The sequence below is a fragment of the Phycodurus eques genome, chromosome 22 (genome assembly GCF_024500275.1).
Source record: "Phycodurus eques isolate BA_2022a chromosome 22, UOR_Pequ_1.1, whole genome shotgun sequence".
NCBI classification, from domain to species: Eukaryota; Metazoa; Chordata; class Actinopteri; order Syngnathiformes; family Syngnathidae; genus Phycodurus; species Phycodurus eques.
Genome location: NC_084546.1, coordinates 1,817,921 through 1,833,933, shown reverse-complemented (window position 1 = coordinate 1,833,933; position 16,013 = coordinate 1,817,921). Strand labels below are relative to the sequence as shown.

The 16,013-nt window shown below is 41.0% G+C and overlaps 1 protein-coding gene across 1 annotated transcript in view; it reads left to right on the top strand.

The window, feature by feature from the left end:
* The window catches only part of LOC133397019 (liprin-beta-1-like), a 36,930-nt gene that overhangs the window by 9,738 nt on the left and 11,179 nt on the right, over positions 1–16,013 (top strand). The window contains 3 exon segments of the mRNA XM_061667406.1: positions 4,156–4,227; positions 4,455–4,707; positions 12,445–12,641. The gene's annotated coding sequence lies outside the window, so the exon portion shown is untranslated.

Sequence of the window (16,013 nt, the reverse complement as noted above, 5' to 3'; positions counted from 1 at the left end):
TCGACTTGCTGTCAGAAAAGGACACATTAATTACAAACAGGAGAGAGTGTACCCTCTAATGAGCTTTGTTAGTGTCTATGAATTACTAAAAAAAGGCAAAAAGAATATAGATAAAAATGAGAAAGCCTACAAAGTGGCAAAAAGATACATTTAGTTAACAAGAGGTTAAAAAAAGGCTAAAAAGTGGCTAAGAAGTGACTACAAATGGCTAAAAGAGGCTAAGATGAGCAAAAAAGTGACTACAAACACTAAATAGAGGCTAAAGTACCTCAAAATGCAGAAAACAAAGATTTAAAAAAAAAAGCCGAAAGGAGGTTAAAAGCAACTAAAGATTCTAAGAAGCGTAAGAATATGCTAAAAAGGGACTAGAAAGAATCTTGAGGCATAAAAACACTAGGAAACAGAAAGTTGTTAAAAAGTGACACAAAATTGTAAAAAAGAACAGAGGCCGAGCAGCTATTCAGAAGTGGATATACCGGCAAACGTTAAAAAAAGACAAAATGATCATTTCTCTTGAGGATGAATAAAGTACCAAAAGTATCTTACGTATCTCTATCTAAAAACAGAAAAGGTTAAGTATCGATTTGTGGTAGTGCCAAAATATCAAACGACGACAGGAAATTTGAAGATGGCAGCGAGAACACATTTTTTTATTTATTTTTTTCTTGCCAGACGCGTACTGAAGTCGCTGCAAGTGACACTGAGCAAACATGTTCCTACAGCTGGCTTTGTTTTTTTCCTTCATGGACGCATTGCACAACAAGAAAAAAGAAAATCATCATAAATGTCCTCCACAGCGGTTTGTCCATCAACAAGTTTGGCCGGCAGCTTGCTGTTTGCAAAATGACTGGCATAATTGTTTATTTTGGAAACATTTGAACACGTCGTCTGCTTTCCTGGCAGAGCACAGCTGGGTCTTTGTCATTGTTAGCAGCGCGATGGTTTAGTGTTTGCTTGAATGGACCCACAGGAATTGCTCACCAAATGTATTTATTAGTGGTCTGCTGCTAAAAAGAGGTTAAAAGTGTCGCGTGCACAGCGCACGTGATTAATGAGCTGGTTGATCTATCTATAAGCGTGTGGCTGCAGTGTTGATTAAGAAGTCATTGTCCTTTGGAAACCGCCCTCATCTTCCTTTGAAACCAAGACATGGTTGAATTGTCGATTGCTCGTCAGTCAAGACTTTTTGTTCTAAACACGGTGGGATCCAGAGCCTCCGTGTTGCTTTTTTGAAAAATCTGTTGTCATGGCAACCGGGTGCCGCTGAATAGAACCTGGGTGGCACCGTAGACACTCGCCACTAGTTGGCAAGCTATTAAATGTAACTTCCAGCAAACAAACCTGCGCTAATATTGTTGTTTTTTTTAGCAAATTGGCGATGATGTGTTAATCAACTAAATATGGAGATGTTTTGAGTTACGAGTGTGATCACAGAACAAATTAATTGTAACTCAAGGTACCACTTGTAGCAGGCACTATAAAATTTAATTGGCCTCACAAACAATGAAATGAGTAAAAAAAAAAAAAAAAAAGAAATTGATGATGCACTATGGAACTTGTCCTTTGAATTAGCGACGTCACAAAATCAATGGATGCAGTAATGGCCAAAGAGGCAAAGAGAAGCCAATTTATTTCTCTTAGGAACCCCTTCGAGTCGGCGGACTGTTGCAACTTTATTAGTGTCCCGAGGTTGACGACGCACAATTGTCAGCTGCGAACACCCAAACAAACACAGCTGGAAAGTTTTCTTCTTCATTAGAAATCATGAATATTGATTAATGGGTAAGACTTTCCTTTGTGGCCGTGTCTTTATATTTATAAAAAATTGGGTTTGGGCTTGTTACATAATAGCACGGTTTGTGTTGCGTAACACCTGTGGAGCATCACATGCTGGGATTGACATGCACGATGGGAAATGGTTCTCTCACCCCGTCGGATGATTTTGGCGGCCGATAGGGATGTGAGGCACGATGTGCGACCGTGAGACTTCAAAGCTACCTTCAGTATTGCAAAAAAAAAAGAATAATAATTCTTGTCTGGACCTCCTTAACCCTTGGGAAAACCTGTGGACAAGGAGAATGCGCCCTTCAGGACACTCAAGGTCACCGTACAGGAAATTCAAAACACAGTTGATAAACCAGAAAAAAATATACAATAAAATATCTAAAATTGCAGCAGAATCAAGTGAGAACAATCAAAGTAAATAGGCCTGTCTTCGAACAACTTTGGCTATTTTGTCTCACATTGGACCCAAAATAAACAGTGCTCTTGATTTTTTTCAATCACAAAAATCCCAGAGGCATCATTTTGAGAAAAATAATCCTAAAAAAGAATAGGCTTCTTGATTGGCCATATAAACAACACTCTTGGAGAGTTTATAAAGATAAGTTGAAAATAGTGTCCAATAGAGAGAACTTGTACAGGAGAAAACCAAGTACTGGAGGATTTGTGCCAGATACTGTTCCAAATCAATAGGTTTCTTGCTTTCCCTCACCCTGTCATAACGTTCTTGTCTTCCTCAGATGTTTTTGTGAAGGCCGCAAACATTGACAGGTTGTGTGATGGATTCCAGGGAGGCGTCAATGAGTGCTTTAATCATGATTCCGCACATACAATTAGCAGACAGTTAATCCCCCCCCGTAAGTGGTTTAGGTGATATCCCGCCCCTGCAAAAGCAATCTGTTGAGCCTCGTCACTGTCCACCGACTGATAGCGAGGCATCACAATTGCAATTATGTTCATATTGAGCGCGATCACGTTACCAGCTCCTCCAAAACGGGAGACTCCTGGGGTTTACGTACTTTCAACACTTGATGGTGAGTGGAAGAGGTGGCAGAGCCCTGTAATTAGAGATGGGCGTGTTGGCCTTGACAATGATATCATTCAAAACAGGTTTTTGTTTTATTTCTATTCATACCAAGCAAACTATTTTTTTCTTTCAATTGTAACTTGATTTAACTTAGACCATAGAAGTCATAGAAATCCATATTTTATTTCATTGCAGATAATGTGAACATAAGCTTGATTACCGTTCAAAGGTTTGGGGTCACCCAGACAATATCATGTTTTTCATTAAAACACACTGCATTTTTTATATTGTCCTCATTTTTGCAAAGCATTTTTTTTTACCACATTAAAGTTCCTTTAAAGTAAAAATAAATGTCTTTTAAATTAGACACACCAGAGAACAGTGTTTGTATCAACACTGCCAAATTTTAATGATTAAAAGAATTGGAGTGTTTAAAATGAGGCTTCAAAATGGTGAAAAATTCATTAATCCCTAAAATTGATTAATGCCCCGGCCCTACATGTAATGAAGGACTCAGGATTGCGACGATTAAAAACCACTTTTGTTTCCTCACAGTCGTCGTGTTATTTGGTTTGAATGAGGGATTAAAGCCACCTTTTATCATGTCAACAACATGCTGTTATTGTATCTTATCGGTGCCTGTAATCCAGAGAATATTGTCTGTTGTTGCCATGGCAACTGCCCCTGGATCAACTTCTTTATTGCTCAGTAATAACGGTGGACCGGCCTTGCTTATGTTGTACAAGCGCTGATCTAATATGACTCTTAGAGGAAGTCGTTGATGGGGAAAAGATGGAAAATAAAATTCAGAGAATATCTGATGGTAGATTGTAAAAATGCTCAGGAGAATACACAATGATTGCATATTTTGCAAGTCATACAAAGCAATGTAAATTGCAAAAAAATACTTCTCCATACTGAATCATATGCATATAGAAGAAAACAACTTTGGTAAAGCTGTCCACCGTCGTGACTGTTGCCCAACTTTGGCATCAAGCATACCAAAGGAGACATTTTCTGTAGCGGGCACTATGCATCATAATGGACGAATGTTTAGCGAGTCAAACAAACCAGTGCCACATTTTGTTACAATTCAAATGAAATACAGACACAACATGCGCCAGAGTTTGTACGTATTTGTTTGCGGATGGCAGGGAAAAAGGTCAAGGTTGTAACTAGTCAATGTTTGTCTTGCATCCACGGAAACACATCCGATAACGCAAAGGTCAGATCTTGTCGAGATGGAGCAGAGTTTTCAGGAGGCTCTTATCCAAGATAACTTGCAAAGTTCTTGAAGGGTTTTGTTTCATGTGAACTTTATATGATTTGATTTCATTTGATTACAGGGAAGCTGAAGCCAGCTGACTGGAGGCGGAGGGCAGTCAACAACCCGGTTGGGTCGGCAGACTGTCTCATAGGTAAAAGAGCAGTATGCCTATGGGGGTTTTCATAATGGCACCTTTTTTTAATCATTATTATTTCAGTATTTTTGGGACATTTTTTGTTTGGTAGCATGCTGTGAGATTTTTCTAATGTAAAATGTGTCCCTTAGCTCAATATAAATGGGAGTTCAGTTGGACTCTAGTTCTTTCTGCAGTTCATTTGGACAGGTGTAAACAAAGCAAACCAACTATGGTGCTCACAGTCAACAGGTTCGAGATCTCCTGCAAGAGGTGGTCTTGACCTCAACAGTGTGAACACCAACCAGAGGGCAAACTGACATTTTTCACAACCCTATCAATCGATTCAGACCGGAGAGGGCGAACCCCAGGCGAGAAACCACCATTAGAACTGTGTGGCGGAATTGCTGTTACATCCAACTCAAGAGAGCAGCATTGACTTGTTCCCCCCCGAGTCAAAAGGTTTCCTGTCAAGCAACACGGTCTGCCTGGGAGCGGGTAATTATTCTTTTTGGAGATTCAAAAATCCTCCCGTCACACTGCACATTGGTGCCATCAGTACAATCTTACGGGTCACGTTCTGCCAAACCCTCGTTGCCCCAGTCGTGTGAATCAATGCCTGGGAAAACCCTCAGACTTTTTTTGCTGCTCCAACTTCTCTGATAGCTCATAACAGACCAACAATAAAAAAAAATAAAAAATTAACGGAACAGACGTGTGTGACGTGGGAGGTTGGGTTAAGGAAAGAAAACAAGAAGTGTGATTTGAATATAAAATGCTTATTTGTTAACAGACGAGCAGAATTGATTGATTATTAGTAACAATGTAATTGCTTTCAAAACATGGGGGGGGGCGCTGTGCTCGGGTTCACTCCCATAATAGTCTTTTCACGGCGTAATTCTAAACTCAGAAGGTCCTGACTTCTGTACGCAGGCTTTGCCCAACATGGATACACCACAAATAGCCCCTGCCATCGATACAATCTGAAATATCAATGCCTCTTATACCAGAAGATTGACTGTCAAAATTAACTATCAATACGTTTGATACTTCCGCCAGTTGAGGGACTGTATTTACAGTATGGTATCAGAATGGAAATCGGTGGTATTAGCAGACGCTCAGATCGGTGGTATTAGCAGACGCTCAGATCGGTGGTATTAGCAGACGCTCAGATCGGTGGTATTAGCAGACGCTCAGATCGGTGGTATTAGCAGACGCTCAGAAGGAGCACATAGCGGCGCAATCTCTGTGCAGCAAAAGCACACACAATGCGCCTCTCACTGGCCAGGAGGTGAATCGATTCAGAGGATTTGCTGAATCAATATTAAATTGCTGGGAGAAGAATTGCAATGCATTGATGAATCGATATTTCACCCACCCCTACTCCTTTGGCATTTGCGATGGTGTGAGCACATTGGTGTCAGATTTATAAAATGTAGGAGAAGGGTGAATCAAGGGGAAATATCATCGCCCTCTTGACTAGACAAAAAACACCGATTGTCATTCCACAGACACCTTTAAAGTTCAGCCATTTTCTAGATATCAGAGACATGCAGAGAAAAGATGACATCTTTTTTTTTCCAGTTCAGACCCCTACTTGAGTTTGCCCATCATCATCTGGCTCATCATGTGTGCGCACTCCACCAACTGTGTACTTTATGACTTCTATACTTCCATGCATGCAATTAACATTTGACCACAATCACATAATGCCTTCCTGGAACAATTTACTATCTCCAAAGCTACTTCCCTAGCAATTGAACACTGAGTAGAAATGGCGGCAGTTGTGTTATAGAGGGAAAATAACCTTGCCTGTTTGCTAACAATGGCCACGGCGTTAGCTGCGGGTCAGTGGTGGGACTCATTAGTCGCTTACGAATCGCCAATGTCGCAGTGACACCTTGATTAGTGCGATCACTGGCTCCGCAGATGGATTTGGGAAAGTACATAAATGGATAGAAAAGATGGCAGCACAAAGCGCCGGATTTACCAGTCCAACCGGAAGGACCAAATCGAGAGGATACAGCAAATCTTTTTGTAATGCGGTGCAAAGAAAGGCTACATTCCTTTTCTCATTTTTTTCGGGAGGCTATGCGACTACTCTCTTAAGTGGCTACCCATATCCCGAGACTTTCGGCCATTCTCTTGCTCGGTTACAAAAAAAAGATAGATTGGGTTTTTCCTTCTTTTTTTTTTTCCTTCTTTAAATATCGAACAATATATATGTTCAACTGTGACTGAGTAATGCTAACATGTAGCCACCTAGCATTGTGACATCCCATAGAAAGTCAGAGGTTGACTCAACTTCTAGCAAAGCTTCTCTGGCTTTGGTCTACGAAATTTTGCAGCACATTTGCCAGATTTAGAGCCTGATAATGTCAAAATGACTTCATTTTGACATCTTTTATGCGTCGACCCATATCCTGAGATTTTTGGGCCCTTTGCTACACAGTTATGACAAATATGTAGTGGTTTCTTGACTTCTTTGAACATTCAACACAAGCTACATTCATCTTTTGGGGACTTTAAAATCTTAGTGTTAAAACTTAAGACACCGAGCGTGACATACCAAATAACGGCAGGACTGTGGAATTTAAATCCTAGTTGACACACACGTTTCTTATTCTAAATTTTGCTATAGAGTTACCTGATTTAGGGCCTGATAATGTAATGACGTTTTTGGTATAGCCACCTAGCAATGTGACACAATTAATGTGAAAGGATTTGGCGGAACATTTGCCCGAAGTCAGCTGGGATAGGCTCCAGCGCCCCGCGACCCTAACCAGGATAAGCGGTGTTAAAACCGGATGGAAACGGATTTGGCGGAAATGAAGCAGAAGCACCAAATGAGAAATTAACTGCAGCACTGAGAGCATCCTCGGTGGCATCCCGCCCAACAGTCCGCATACATTACTCTCTTGGATGGCTGATAGACGACACGACAATGTGGGAGAGAGGCGGCAAGCACGGCGTCTTTTTTTCAAGCTAATGGGCTATATGGTGGCGACGCGGAAACGAGCAGCGCATTATTCTTCACGCTCGCATGAATCAATGCTCATTCTACTGCCATCCAATAGCGCGACGCAAATTAGACCTGTGAAGTAAATGGAGGGTTAGGCGTAAAAAAAGCTGTCCCTTTTTTAATAACAGTGGGGTTTTTTTGTCATTGAAATGCTCTCACTTTGTTTTGTTTTTTAGCAACTTTTAGTTCTTGTTACTTGTATTTCTTTTGTATTTCCACCTGAAGATACAACAACTATTAGTTCTTAATGGTTCCAATCAGATATGTTCACTATAAACCCCACCCCAAAGGTTCCAGGACCTCTCGAAAGTATTACCCCCCTAGCAGGGTCTTCTTGCTTACATGATTTCTAGTAAATAAAGTCTATAAATAATTTTCAAACCATTTCAGTAAAATTGGCACACCTGATGATGTCTCACGGCATAGTGATTGGGAATCACTGCCTTTACGTACTAAAGAGACACAAAGTTCCACGCCATTTCGATCATATCCTGATTGCTTTTCCTGGTCGTCTAAACAGTATCTGCCGACCCTCCCACTGGCTGGCTGTCACTTTAAATCAATTCTGTTTTGCAGCAATGTCTTGTTTACTCCCTGTCGCAGCTAGCTGCGGCGAGGCGCTTATGTAACGCCAACACATAATGTACCCTCATCTCTCAACAGTCACAGATTTTGAACCTTTTCGCTGGATTTCTCCCCACAAAGCAGTTCCTCCTTATATGTCGGTTATTTATTTTTATTCATTTCGGGGCAGTGTTAAGTCACGTCTTCTAACACATGCAAATGTTTCACATGACCCAATAATACATCTCAGAGGCGCGAGCTGTCATTTTTCCCAACAAGGACCTGTTTGCCTCTCACGCCCCATGCCTCCGCCGCACTTGGAGGGCGGTAACGCTGTTGACGTTTACGTCGGCAGGAGGCGCACTAAGCTAACTGGTAGGGGAGCGGGCGTAAAGGTTTTAGCGGCGAGAGTTGTAATGAAGCGCAAACATCAGCACGAGAATGGGGTCGCTAGATTGCACAAGGCATGTTGTTCTTCAGTCCTGTGTTCAGTAGTTTCAGATTAATATTCAGTGACAGACACGCCTACCAAATTTAATTTCGGAAAGTGAATTTTGCTTCTGGGACTGAATATTTAAAACATTATATCGGGCCAAGAATCTCTTCAAAAGACCCCAAAATTGTCCACTTCAGAGCAAAATGGCAGACTTCCTGTGTCTTTTCTTTAGGCATGGCATATAGACTTTTTGGGGGGTCTACTTGTGATAAACACACCAAATTTCATGTTGTGAAACTGGATTCGGACTCCATTTAACAAAACATTTTTACTGTTTATCTTGTTTTCCCCCAGAGATGTCCTTCCAGTATGCCGCATGCAACGAAGATCCTCAAATGAATCAATTTAGCTCACAGTTTACGCTTCAGCGCCATTGCAACACTCAAGATGCTTCACTTCCTTTTAGTTGTGAAGAACTGGATTCCTGCATCAAGATAAACAACAACAAGATGTTATTATTCCTGGACCGCAGCAATAACTCAATCATGGTCGTCCTTGGCTGTCAGCAAATGTTATTGCTTTCGAGCCTCACATTGGTGCTCTCCTCCAAGTTTTGAGGTCCTGTTTCAGCAGGTGGCAATGTGTCTTGCCTCCAGGAGGCACTCTGTCTCTGCACTGAAGGAAGTTTTCTGAGCAGAAAGATAGTGAGGTGCAACAGTACTGCCTTATGTGAAATCTGTGGCTTTGTATAGACACAGTCATAATGGCATTTAAAGTAGTTTTTTCGGCGAAAGACCGCAAGCCAATTAATCAGCATTTAAATTCTATTGATTTTGATTGACTTTAAGCTGGGCTTTTTTCAGTCTCAATTGATGTAGAAGTTGATACCATTCTGACCGCATTTTACTGTTCTTCAACATTTTCTTTTTATTAAATCATGTATGTTAGCCTAAAATGAAAAGAAAAAAAAAACAGGAACCCTGTTTGATATTATTTTAAATATAACAAAAGTTCTTGTGTACGCGTCCAAAATATCATCCGTGCTCGCTCGCCGAGTAAACAAATCTTTTATCTCAGCAGCCAAGTGAAAGCCTGCCAGCGTAAACAAAAAGCCCGCGCCGGAACCACCATGCACCAACATGTTTGTGCGACTTCTCGTTAAATACGCCGCTCCACTAAACAGCGCGACTGAAAAGCCTTGTTTGAGGCTTTTTCTACCAGAATTATCAGCAAAGGTGTGTGGGTGTTTGTTTCGTGTCTTGTTCATCCAACCGCGATGTGTGTTTATCATTCCGGACGACGTTGTATGTTGCTAAGTTTCATGCCTCTCCACCTGGCACAGGATAAGTCAAGAAGACGACTTTGAGTTGCCAGGAATTAGTCACAGTGATTAAGCAGACATCATATTTGTAAATAGACAAGAGCAAGTATGGAATGAATGACTGGATTGATACATGGATCGATGGACTGGATAGACTGATACAAGATACTGATCTTGTCAAGGATGGATGTGGAGGTAGACTAATCGCTGCACTGTTAGTTTGTTAGATGGCTGTTTGGACTGTTGGATGAACTTGGAGTCCGATTGATGCCTGGACGCAGTGAATGATGAACTTGTATGACGATAGAAAGGGTTAGATGTAGTTGGGGATGAAATTAGAGCTAGACTAATGGCTGGGCTGAAGGAATGTTGGATGGATTTTTAGCCAGACTAATGGCTGGACCGAGTGAAATATGAACTTGGAGAGAGACTAGTATCTGGATCTTGTGAAAGATGGATGTGGAGGAAGACTAATTGCTGGACTCCTGGCTTGTTAGATGGCTGTTTAAACTGTTGGATGAACTTAAAGACAAACTGATGCCTGGATGCAGTGAAGCCTGGTTGAGAGGGTTGTTGTAAAAGATGACATAGAGACAGACTAATGGCTGGACATGGTAAGGAATGAACTTGGAGACAAACTAGAGTCCGGACTGGTAGCCTGTTGGACTGATGCGGTGTGGGATGGATGTTTGGACTGTTGGATGAAGTTGGAGCTAGACTTATGGCTACACATAGTGAAGGATGAACTGTCGAATGGATCTTTGGAATATTGGATGATCGAGACAGACTAATGGCAGGACACAGCGTTGGATGGTCAGGACAGACTAATGGGTGAAGCGTGAGGACGCAAGGAAGCGAAAAATGTTTTAGCGGCAGTCTCTCAGAGAACAGCAATGGACGGGTTGGTCCAGCACGTTGTCATTAGCTCGTTCAGAACAAGGAGAAAATGAGGGGTTGTCATGAGGAATAGGAGAGGCGGTCTTTGTTACTATTTTCGACGTGCGTCCTTCCAACTCAGAGCACAAAAAAGTCAAATGAAGTGACGGCCAGTTGTGTCTGGTGTTCATGTCTAAATTAGCTGTCATGTGTGATTAGTCATCACGTTTCAACCTCTTCATCGCGTTGGTATTTGCAGATGCAAAGTGAAACAATTGTTGCCCACACACGCGCACATACAGTACAAGACATACAGTATATTATGAACATGCTTGTCTTTTTAATTGTCTGCCGGTCACACCACAAATAGCAACTGCCAGCTGAGACAGTTGCACGTTTCAGTGTGTATTAAAGGGACAGGATGCAAGAAGTGCATTATTATTATTGCTGTTGTTGTTATCATTGTCATTGTTAAAGATTTTAATATATTGTATGTACAGTATGTGTATGCAACACGCTTGTATAACATGCCAATTTTCCAAGAGGGTTCTTCCCACAAAAACCCTCATTCTCGTGAAAGATCCACTCCAGTGGCCCTAATTATAACAATAATAATATTAATAAATAAATTTAAGTAAAATTGATATAAGAATACAAATGATAATTGAGTAACTAATCATCTTAGTAATGATGAACATATATAATTGAAAACATATAATGTATTGTACTTATGAAGCATCAAGGGAAAATAATAACAGTAATGATAATAACTATAATAATACAAACGTGCTAATGAATATTATTGATGCTATATAATAACAGAAAGATGGCAATAATAATACTAGTAAATATATTAAATATATAATATATAATAATAAAAAAATACTAATATAACATGATTAAGTAAAACAACAACAGTGGAAAGGGAGTGTGAAATAGTTTTTCAACTCCCAGACTTGAACAACGGGAATTCACAGCAAGAATCAAAATAATTTGATTAATTAATATATAACATATATATTGGGGCCTCAGTAGTTTATATGTGTACTTAGGCTTTTGAGCCAGAGGACACAGGTTCAAGTCCCGCTGTGGACAAAAATGTCAAGATGGCAACTAGTTGTAAGAAGAGATGCTAATCTCCTTGGAAAGCCACAGTGGAGGTGCCCTTGAGCAAGGCACCGTCCTCAGCTCCCATTCTATTCTCATTCATATGCAGCTCTCCTTGCATACATTCATGTGTGTGATTTCATTCCGTGTGGTGTGCAACACAAAATATATACAGCAGAGTGTAAGTTCGATTTCCCCTCGGGGGATTTCACGAGTTCAAAAAATGCAATTCCTTGCTGTCTGCACAGGTACTTCCAAGCAACAAGGTTGCCATGGCCACTGCATGATGAGGTAACAACGCTACAGATGAGCTTGTTGCAAAATTAAACGGTTGAATCCCAGAGCATATTTGGTCGGAGTGGTGACCGCTATTTTACCGCTGTTATCGTATATATTGCAAGTACGCTCCAGTACCGCGATATAAAAAACGTCATATGTGATTCTCTGTAGTGTGTTTTTATGTCCTAAATGAATATTTTGTCACAGTGGCGTCTGTTGTTGTACTAGAGTGGCTCCAACTACCCTTGACAAATTCCTTGTGTTTTTGACATACTTGGCTAATAGGTAAGTACGAGTGCAATTCAGTATGCAAATAGTACAATACTGTTACTTTGTCCATGTGAGGAATTGCATTAACGCTTTTAAAAACATAAAAACGCCTCTATCGCCCTCTGCTGGTGCGTATGCTGAAAATAGTGTGTTAAATACGGCTTCTTTTAAATAAAAGCCTCTCATGCATGTCACGTTGCATTTTAAAGAATATTCTCATCTTTTTTTTTTTTTACTAAATCATACAGTAATCATTAAAAGAAAGACACGTTTCTGCTTGATAGAGAACTAGATTATCTTGAGGCCAATGGCTGGTTCAATTTGAAATACACACAAGACACATCCTGCTTTGTTTTGAAGGCTCGGGTTCCGGTGTGTTCCTTGCCTTGCAACGTCGAGCTTGATGGCGCCTCCTCCTGTCAGAAGAGAAATAAAGTTGAGCGAGGAGGAGGTCGATGCAAAAAGGCGCTCGTCCGTAATGAAGTTACGCTGAAAGTGCTCGAAAGTGACCCGAGCAAGGCCACTTCACCCCGAGGATTTTATATTTTTCCAAACCGGTAAGTTTATTTAAGTTTTCTTGCCCTTTTTTTTGTCGTTGCTTGAAACGATAACAGCGGTAAAATAGGGGTCACCACTTCCCCCCTCCATTTCACCCTGATATATATATATATATATATATATATATATATATATGCTTGAATTAACATTAAAACAGCGCTTTTTTTTTTTTTTTTTTTTAACCTTGCAATTACTATTTATCAATAGGTTGTTTACATTAACCTGAGTGGTGACCGATTCTGATAAGTTCATCTTTTTATGTTTTATGTATTGGTGTTAAGGTAACTGTCAACGTTATTTGTCAAGTGTCAAAAGTGTCAACTACTTGAAATGTACTTATTTTTGTGTTGTTTTAAATATAATATAAGTATTGTAAGTCGCTATTGTGCAGCCAGTGTTTACAAGGTGCGGCATACCGACAGTACTGTACAGTTGTGTGTGGTGATGCTCAGCTTCGAGGATGCGAGCTGAAAATGACCAATTCTTAGCTCATTGTTGGCTTATGATATCGATTTTATTTATGATTAAAATGACTGCAAAGCTGATAGTTGCTTATAAATATGAAGACATTCGGTACCATGTAAACACATTTGCCAGGGATTCATTCGGTCTGGGAATGTTGTGTGTACAGTATTTAACGTAGTTTTCAGGAGTTATTGGGTTTGTTTTGACTTGCCTGGCAGCGCGTTGGCGCAGTAGACTTGTCAGGATAGAAACATGACAAGCCTGGCCAAGCTACACCAGTCTGCTGTGGTTACGGCTACTAATCTATGGTTAACTTTTAAGAGAGAGAGTGAACATGTCTGTTTTGGGTAGCCCGGGAGCTCGTTGAGGCAGCAGCTCGTCGGGGTAGTAAGCTTCACCGGTCTTCTTTGTGGCTACAGTATTTAATATAATATAGAGTTTGCTCTTCAGGAGTCTGTTCTGACTCTTCTGGCAGCCCGTTTAGGCACGAGATTAGTCGGGTTGGAATCAACTGCACCTTCTGTTGGTGGGGAAAACCAACAGGCCCTCCGTTGCTACCATAATGAACTGTAAATGTGTTGCTATGAGTCTTAGATGGATAAAGTTTCACGTGATCCGCATGTTAGATGCATTTATGTAGCGCAGCCCTTAGTTGATTTTCTTGTCTAATTTGATGAAATTAAGTGTTTCCAAGCACAAATTTGTGTTCTTGGAACTCCTGCCATGAGATTTATTTAGTTGTTTACAAGTTTTTTGCTTTAATAACATTAAAATCTTAATTCCATTTTCAGTAATTGGCCTGCCGTGACCACAATTACAGACTGTTTTGTTTCGTAGCTAGTTCTTCCATCCTTGAGTTGGAAAAGAGTGTCACCCCAATGTGGCAGGAAGCGCTTCCTGGCGGGCCCACGCTAGTCTCTTCCTGAGGGGTCTCTTCAATCCCTTTTATGGTTCCGTCCTGGAGAGGCAGGAGCATTGCGGCGATCAGGCGAGTCGTGACAGCCGCCGCTACAGCGAGGACGGGAAGCTTCTGTGCTCCGCTCCTGATTACTGGCGGTTTTTCTTGGCCCACTTTCCAACCAACCCACCCCCACACACGCTCCACGTGGTGGAAAAAAAACCAAAGCCGTGAGATCTGTGCATCTCAGAGCTCCCAACATGTGAGCCCACGGGACACAAAGAGTGATTTGTGGAGGAAAACAAAAATGCTGCTTCAAAGCGCGTCACTTTTGTCCAACAGTGTGACCTCATCATGACCAGAAGGAGGCCCGACCTTTAGTCCACTGTAGTTGGAGTGTCAACAAAGGCCACATGACATCCACAAGTTAGTTCACTGACAGCCTCAAAACCTGAGCTACGTTGAAAATACTTTTCCACAGTGAAGTCATTAGTCATTCTTAGAAAATGATGCATAAGCCTTAAAGCAGCCGTTCTAAGGTCCTAATAATGCCACAGACACCCTAAACAATGTTGGTGTGCTTTCTTTGTTGGACATATTTGAAATGTAGTCATTTTTAAAAGTTAGTCCTAAATGAAGGCCTTAGTTATCCTTAAAAGTGACACAAAATCCTTCAAAGTATTTGGCAAATTTACGATGAGTGTTTTGCCTTTTAGCCCATTTAGACTTTGGTGTTTGCTTATCAATGTGGCAACTTTTGACGAGACTGGCCAGTTGTATGATGCACATCTGTGCCACAGCTGTACCTTCTCATTAGTTTGTGTGGGTGTGTGTGTGCGTGTGGGTTCTCGAGCCAGACAATTCGACACTGGGTCAAATGATCTCAATCCGTATATACATTTGCACCATCTGGTCGGGGTTAAAATACACGGTTTAGGCCTGGTTTAGCCGTTCTGTTTTGTCAGAATGTGCTTTTGTACGACTCAGCCTGGTAGTGAGACGTGAACATGACAGACAGTTGTTTAAAGTCAATGAATGATATTGAACTCAGTATGGCTGGTATTGCAGTCATTGTATGCCTATAGCGAATTGGCCTTTCATTTCCACCAATATGCTACAATTAGCCACATAGGTAAGCCAAAAACTTGGTCGGCCACGACATTGGGAAAGTTTATGTACATTTAAGTACGTTTAAAAGGTTGTTGTCCTGTGATAACATTGAGATTGGAATGTAACATCTACCTTTCTTTCATAGGTTTTCACTGCATCCAGTCCGACGCTGGAGTAGCACGTAGTGTGTTTTATTTTGTCAGTGTGAAAGGCAGAGGGGATGAGGGTCAAAAAGGTCAGCGGGGATGTCGGTACCAGGCACTTTTGGGAGTTTGGGAGCGTTAACCTGCTCAGGAATGTGCGTCGGGTGGGTCGAGGAGGCCCGCTGTGTGCTATCAACCCCTCGCTAAACCTCTGGAAAGCAATATTTTTCTCAGCACTGTTGCCATAATGTCATAATATGATAGAAAATCACGGGGGAAATCTCAACACAGGATTTATATTATTACGTTAAAATGAGGGCGAAATGGAGAGCTGCATGCGAGCAGTTAGCACAGGGGTGGGGTGAAGTAGGACATTGTCAAGAGTACTGTAATATTTTTGACATTCATTTCACAGATTTTTCATAGAATTGGTCAATTAAAAATCATAATGTATTTGTTTTTTATGAAGTGGTCTCATCGATTAATTTATTTTGTTGTAAATAGTTCAATAGTAACAGTTTTTGTATTCATGGCTCAAAATGTATTTAGCTCCTGGCCCAGTGAGAGGGAAAATATTTGGATTTTAGGGGTATAAGCTTTATTTTTGTCTTTGTGTGTATGCTAGGGTAGAGGGCTAGCAGCTGACCAAATAGAGCTTGCACCCCGCTGTGATGAGTGCTTTTCCATCATCCTGCGGAAATACCTGTAGAGAAAGAAAATTAGCCTTTGGGAAATTTTACATCGAGAGTCGAAAA